The sequence below is a fragment of the Arachis ipaensis genome, chromosome B7 (genome assembly GCF_059453495.1).
Source record: "Arachis ipaensis isolate K30076 ecotype BB chromosome B7, ASM5945349v1, whole genome shotgun sequence".
Taxonomy (NCBI): domain Eukaryota; kingdom Viridiplantae; phylum Streptophyta; class Magnoliopsida; order Fabales; family Fabaceae; genus Arachis; species Arachis ipaensis.
Window position 1 is genome coordinate 70,023,600 of NC_142442.1, and position 7,016 is coordinate 70,030,615.

Below are 7,016 nucleotides of genomic sequence, written 5' to 3' on the forward strand. Positions count from 1 at the left end.
GGTGGTCACGCAGCCACAAACGGGTCTTCAATCGGACCTATGGTTTGCAAGATATGTGGATTTGAGTGTGAGTGTGAATAGTAACAAGGGTTCTTAGTTCCTCACTATCTTCTCTTAATGTTCGTGGCGCTCTCTCTTTTTTGGGGGAAGTGATGAAATTTGCTAAGTGAAGGAGGGTTTAAGTGTCATGGGCTTGGGTTTAACACTGGTATGCGTTTTTCCATAATTAATTATATTTTTGAGCTCAAATTTATTTTCTAAGCTAAATTTTCACTGATAATTTCCCACACTATACATTTTAAATTTTATCCCCTTTTATTCATAATTAATTTATTAATTAATTATTTATTATTTATCTGGGTTTTACAAGAGCCCAGTTATGTGCCTGTGATGTTTGTGTTACAAGAAAAGACTTGGGCAAGTAAATCCGAGAAGTGCTATATCACCCGGTAACTTAGGCTAACTGGCCCGAGATTATCGATTGAAAGCCGGTATTAAGAGTCTCCCTGAGACAAAGCATTTAGGCTGCGTTGTTTTCATGGACAGGACTCAGAGACATGGACAGTAAATATCTAAAAGTGTTTGGATAGAGAGACATAGACACTGGACACAATGTCTCTAGGACAATTTTTTTCATTTTTGTATCCACTTTTAAATGAAGGACAATGATGAACACAGAATTTGGGAGGGTGGACATAGATTTTTAATAAAGAATGTTTCCTTTTTTCCCATAGATGATTACTTTTTTTTTAAAACCCTAATTTGAGCTTCTTCTCTACATCATCATTCTCAGAGAGGTACTTAGAGGTACTCTCTTCTCCCTGCTCTTTCTCTATTTCTGTGCTCCTCTTCTTTCATTATGTTCTTCTTCTTCTTTCAATTGGAGTAAAAAGACAAAATTCAACACTTATTGAATCTTTCAATTTACACAATAAAAATTCAAAAGCAGAAAAATAAAAAATTTAAAAAAATACGAAAATGAATTGTACCCAAAAAGTTTTAAATGTTGAGTTGGGCAAGAGAGACTGAATTGGAAGAAGCAGAGTTTAGCAGGTATAGCAAATATCATTCTTCCATCGTCCTTTAGTAATTGGGGAAGGATTAGGCAATAAGGAAGGAGTGAGAGATAGAAGGCGGGATATGAGGGTATGAGAGATATGTTTATTTTAGTCATTTTGCATAATATTTTAGCATTGTCTATGTGTATCCAAACATAATATTGGATATTACATTAGTGCCTTATACATTATGTCCAAACACAATACACAAAGAATAATTTTAGTGTCTCTGTCTCAGTGTCATATTATGTCCTGTCCACAAGAACAAACGCAGCCTTAGAGTCTAAAGAGGCTCTGGACATCGATGTTTGGATCAACAGTTTCCTAGTTATGTGCTTATGGTGTGATTGTGTCAAAGAGAGACTTGGATAATTAGATCCCTGGGGGTGCTTTATCACTCGATAACTTGGGTCAACTGGCTTGGAATTATCTCTTGAACGTCCATTAAGAGCTATCTTGTGATAAAACACTTAGAGTTAAAAGCATCAATTACCTTTCCTTGAATAAATTGTGAAGTAACTGCCTTCAAGTCATACAAGCCCAAGAGAATTCTCATAACACAATTCAGATCTAATTTTTTGAAAATTTTCAAATCCTAAGTATACAATATTTATTAAAAATAAGAGAAACTTGAATGTAATCACAAAGATTATCATAAATGCTACTTCGATTCTTAAACTTGAATTTACAAACTCTTCAATACTTTTCACTAAGATAAAATCTGTTTACTTTTCTTTCTTTGTTTGAGGACAAGCAAAGTCTTAAGTTTAGTGTTGTGATGTCTAGGCATCTTTAGTAGTTTTTATGTTTCTTTTTCATTAGTTTTCTTAGATCTTAATCAAAATTCTTATGTTTTCTACTGGAATTTTAAAACTAATAAAGTATTTGGACTTGTTTAGTATTATTATATTTTTAGGAGCTTTTGTTCTCAAAGTAATAAAAAACTAAAGCCCTTTTAATAAGAAAACACAAATACAATTCCAAAGAGGCCCAATCAGGACCAAAAATCTCAAAACTGGATGCTCAAAACATCACAACGGGTGCCCAACATCCATCACTAATGCCCGACTGCACAGCAGCCCATTACCAGCCGCCCGGTGTCTCCTTCACTAAAACCGAGCGCCCCCTTATCAAATGGACCAATGTCCAGCGGCCCCCTCTCCAAAGCCCGATGCCCCTTGTCCTTGGAAGATCAATTGGGCCAACATCCAAATTCTAAAAGCAATGCCAGCACTCTAAATCCCCAAACTCTCAGGATGCAACACTTGCTAAGGCCCAATTTCAATATACAAATCATGAGAAGTCTTAATCTCATCCAAAGATTCCAAATTCAAGAGACTATTTTGTATTAATTCCTTCTAGAAAGATAAAGATTTGGTTGTTAGGATTAAATTCTAGATTAAATTTGAATTATTGTTAAGATATGATTTGAATTCAAGTAGGTGGTTATCTTATCATTCCTAAAGATAAGATTAGGGTAGTTTTGAATTTGAATTTTAGATAGAATTCTTAGGATATAAATAAGTGAACAAGGTTTACAAGAGAGATAATCCGAAAGGGATCTAGAATCACCAGACATACATCTTTCTCATATTTAGTTTTCTTCATTATCATGAGTCACTAAACTTCCATTGTTGAAGGTTAGGAGCTCTGTTTGGTTTATGGATTTATAATGTGAGTGTTTTCTTTATTTTAATTCATGCTTCTTTATTTTTTCAAGATTGATTTTTGTTCTTTATCCTTAATGGTTAGAAGTATTGGAAAATATTCTAATTCTGTCTTGGATTCTGTTATTACTTTGGGAAAATTAATTTCAGAATTAGCTTGAAACTCATCTCATAATCTTCAATTATTTAGAACTAGTCTTGAATACATGACATATAATTCAACTAGGGATAGTTTTTTAATATAGTGTGGCTTAAAAATTGAAACCGTCATTCACCTCTTCTCTTAATTAGTTGACTAAGGAATTGGCAATTAATTAGGTTAAGAGAAATTAAATTACCAAGAAATTGGAATTTGATTATAAATGATTTGCTATGAAAAGATTTTTGCATGAGTTAAAATAAGAAAGCATAAGAATTATTCTTCAAAGAATCAAACATCTCTGAAACCTTCAACATTCTCATTCATTCGTTTTCTGCTAACTTTACAAAGCATTCTCTTATTCTCTTCTTTATTGTTCTTGCTTCTAATTTAAGATCCACAATCCTCTTGCCAAGGTTTGATTAATCTAATTAGAGGTTTTAATTAGATGTTGCTTTCCCCAATCCAATAATTCTCGTGGGAATGATATCCACTTACCGTGGTATTACTTGAACGATTTGGTGCACTTGCCAATATCCGAGCACATTGAGTTTCCACTCATCAACACTCGAGACTCAAAGTGGTCCTTAAAGTTAATAGTTACCCAAATTTATCCCTAAATTTGTACTCTAGGACCTAAAGTCATCCTTCATGAACTTTCCGCCCATGAGGCGCCACCAGAAAGTTGATCTGGATTCAATTTGACACGTTGGATAGGTAACAGATAAGTGATGTGGCCGGATAAACTTTTTTATGGAAAGTTGGTCCCTACGTGACATTTAAAAAACCTTAATCCCCAATTAATTTCACCATCTCCAAGCTTTCTCTTCTGATGTCTTCTTGAGTTCACCCCGTACTAAACCACACACAAACACGATAACATAAACCCTAAAAATATAAGATACTGAATTAGTAACCACCATAAAATTAAGATCATCAATGCACCATCGGAGGCCAATTTCAAAATTGCGATCAATTTCACGAGCTCAATCAGTGGCAGCCCTTACCACCAAGGAGAGACAATTAGAGAGGGCATTGCGGCAGTCGAGGCACTTAGCGGTTTTCTTCGCTTCGAAGATGAAGCGCTCCACTCCATCATTGGAACTTCATCATGCATCCCTCCATGCTTCCATGGAAGTCATATGCTTCACGAAGCTATCCATGTCGCTCCGGAGAAAGGCTTCGACTTTGAAGGATACCATTTGGCGATGGCAGCACTGCAAGTTTGTGTTAGGCAATAGTAAAGGTTGCAACCATAGAGCTGTGGTGACCATCACTAGCTCTGGTTTTATAGAATCGGCAAAACGTAGATTCAATTATTAAATAAACTAGAAATGGAAGAAAACACTCAATATTAGAAAACCACCACACAATGACAAAGGTTTTCCCTTTTTACTATTCAGTACCTAGTATTCTACTTTTTCTTTTCCTTTTTTCTTACCTTTAATAAAGAAAACTGTCTTTGACACACACTCTCTGAATGATGATGATGATGAAGCCAACCCTGGAGTGTAGTCATTTCTAAAGGGAATTGCTACAGTGGCACCAATCACGTCATTGCCTTTAAGGAGTAATAGGAAGAAGAAAGGCCCCTGTTTGTGTTTTAAAAGGTAAAGAGAAGTGTTGATTTAACTGGGTTATTGTATATAGTGTGAAACGACATCGTTTCACAATATTTTCTCACCAATACCAATACTGTGTCATTTAGGTTTGCCAACGTGTCAAAATGGAGTCCAAATCATCTTTTCGGTGGTGCTTCGTGGATGAAAAATGCTTGAAGGACGACTTTATGTCCCGGAGTACAACTTCAAGGATGAATTTGGATAACTATTAACTTCAAAGACCACTTTGAGTCTCAAGTACAACTTCAGAAACTACTTTGAGTCATAACTCAGTTTTTTCTTAGCAACATATGTAATGCGCAACTGACTCACGTGTATTTTATGCTTTAGATATATGTTTCCATTGAATAGGGTGACTACTAGTATCTAATGGTAATTTTTGTTGAAGATTGTACAATCTATCACTTGGACACCAATTTTGATGATGAAAAATTAATCATCGTGAACGTGTTAAAGACCAGAACGTTACAAATTTTATGAAATTAATATATCCAAATAAATTTAATATATCTAAGATTTGCACATATGTAAGTTTTGAAAATTTAAAATAACAAATATGAACTATTAAATTAAATTAACACTAAATAGATTGAGGATGCTAATTATCATTGTCTAAATCAGTAGTAGGTTCGGAATATGTATTGCCATAATCTGATTCATCAGCTTCATTTTCTACAACATTGTTGTCAATATATGCTTGCCAAGGACATGTTGTCTTCTTATGTCCTTTCATCTGCAATCACTAAAATGTTACCGCTTCTTTTTAGATAGTTGTCCTAAGCTTATATTGCTTTGATGTATATATATGGATTGCTCCATTTAGCCACACCTAACTAAGGTTGCTTACTAACTTCAAATCTTTCTGGCATGTTAGCTACAACAATGGCCAATTATTTAGAAAACTCCATTAAGACACTTTGAAGACTAATAACAACTGCATCCCTAGTGAACCCACTTGAATCATTGAGTGATGATTTCACCTTTTTAGTCCATCTATCCGACGACACTAATGACTGAAAAATCTCACAAATGTCCATGTGAACCATCACTTTCGCGTTATGTTCGCGAGGAATTCCAAATGACTCCATTCATAAACAAGAACACATGAAGATTATTTCTTCTTGATGAAAGTCAACAGTCCACAAAAAATTGGGCCTCCAATTCTTACGCACTATGTACTTTGAGCAATCATCGCCTTTCTCTATATTTAACACCGGCATTGGTCCAAATCTAGAAAGAAATGGCCGAAATAATAAAAATACCTCATGAGTGTATACTTCAGCAGCAAATCTCTCTAGCAACTTTATACAAGTCTACATCACAGGCACCCTACGCATAGATTCATAATCAGCATTAAATTCTTTAAAACTTGTCAAATCATACCATAACCCCACATACCTTGCCACAACTGAGTGCAAGCCTTAACATCTTGAGGTACTTCTAAAACCAGCAAAAAACTTATCTCTAATATATGCAATAGCCCACATATGCTTCTCTTCGTACATGCTTTTCACCCAGGACTTATCCTAAATGCCAAATTCTTTATTCAGTTAAAACCACTTACGCTTAAACATGGGAATCTTGTTAGTCTCCCAACATGATTTTTCTAAATTTAGATATAAACGATGGATTTTTAATATTGCTAGTCGCGTTTCAAATAAGGTGTCAAGTGCATAATCTATGTCTGGCATCAGAAAATGCATCTCTTATTGCATTCGTAATCGCCATGGCTCCATTAGTTATTATTGAGGTCGGAGTTTTACCCTTCATTGCAAACACGAGCTGCGCAAAAGGCAAATATATGTATCTTCTGTTTCGTCCACAACTAATGCAGCAGCAAAAATAATTGTTTGGTTGTGGTGGTTAACCCCACTGAATATTATTAATGGACAACTATACTTTTTCTTCTTGTACGTAGCATCAAAAGCAATAACATCGCCAAAGAGTTGGTAGTCTAGTTGGCTAATCCCATTAGACTAAAACAAGTTACACAACAAACCTCTTGAATCATGACATGCCATGAAATATAATTGTGGATCCTTTAAACATATATCCTCCAACTTCTTCAACTCCCGTGTTGCATTATTAGGAACTTGAGACCGTTGTCGAGCAATCTCATTGTGTATATCCCTAGGACTATAGCCAACAAATTCATATCCCCCTGCTTGACTAGCCAAAAGACTAAATATCTATGAAGTACTAATTCCAAACTTCAACATGTTCATCATTTGCATAATATCTACCTCAGACATTTTTCTATGGGCAGGCAACATAGCACTAAATTGTGTATCAAATAGATCATGGTTGTGTTTGTAGAGAAATAAGAAATACGTTATCTTCCAGTTTTAGGAACAAATTTAATATCCATTCAACCTTCATACCCAGTTCTTGTTTCCAATCTAAGCTCCTTCTTTCCATTTTCCATCATATAATACTTCTTCTCTCTTAACCCTTGCCGATGACATACAAACTTTCGTTTGTAAATTTTGCCAAGACTGCTCTTGAAAGTTTTACTCTTCCTTGCACTAAA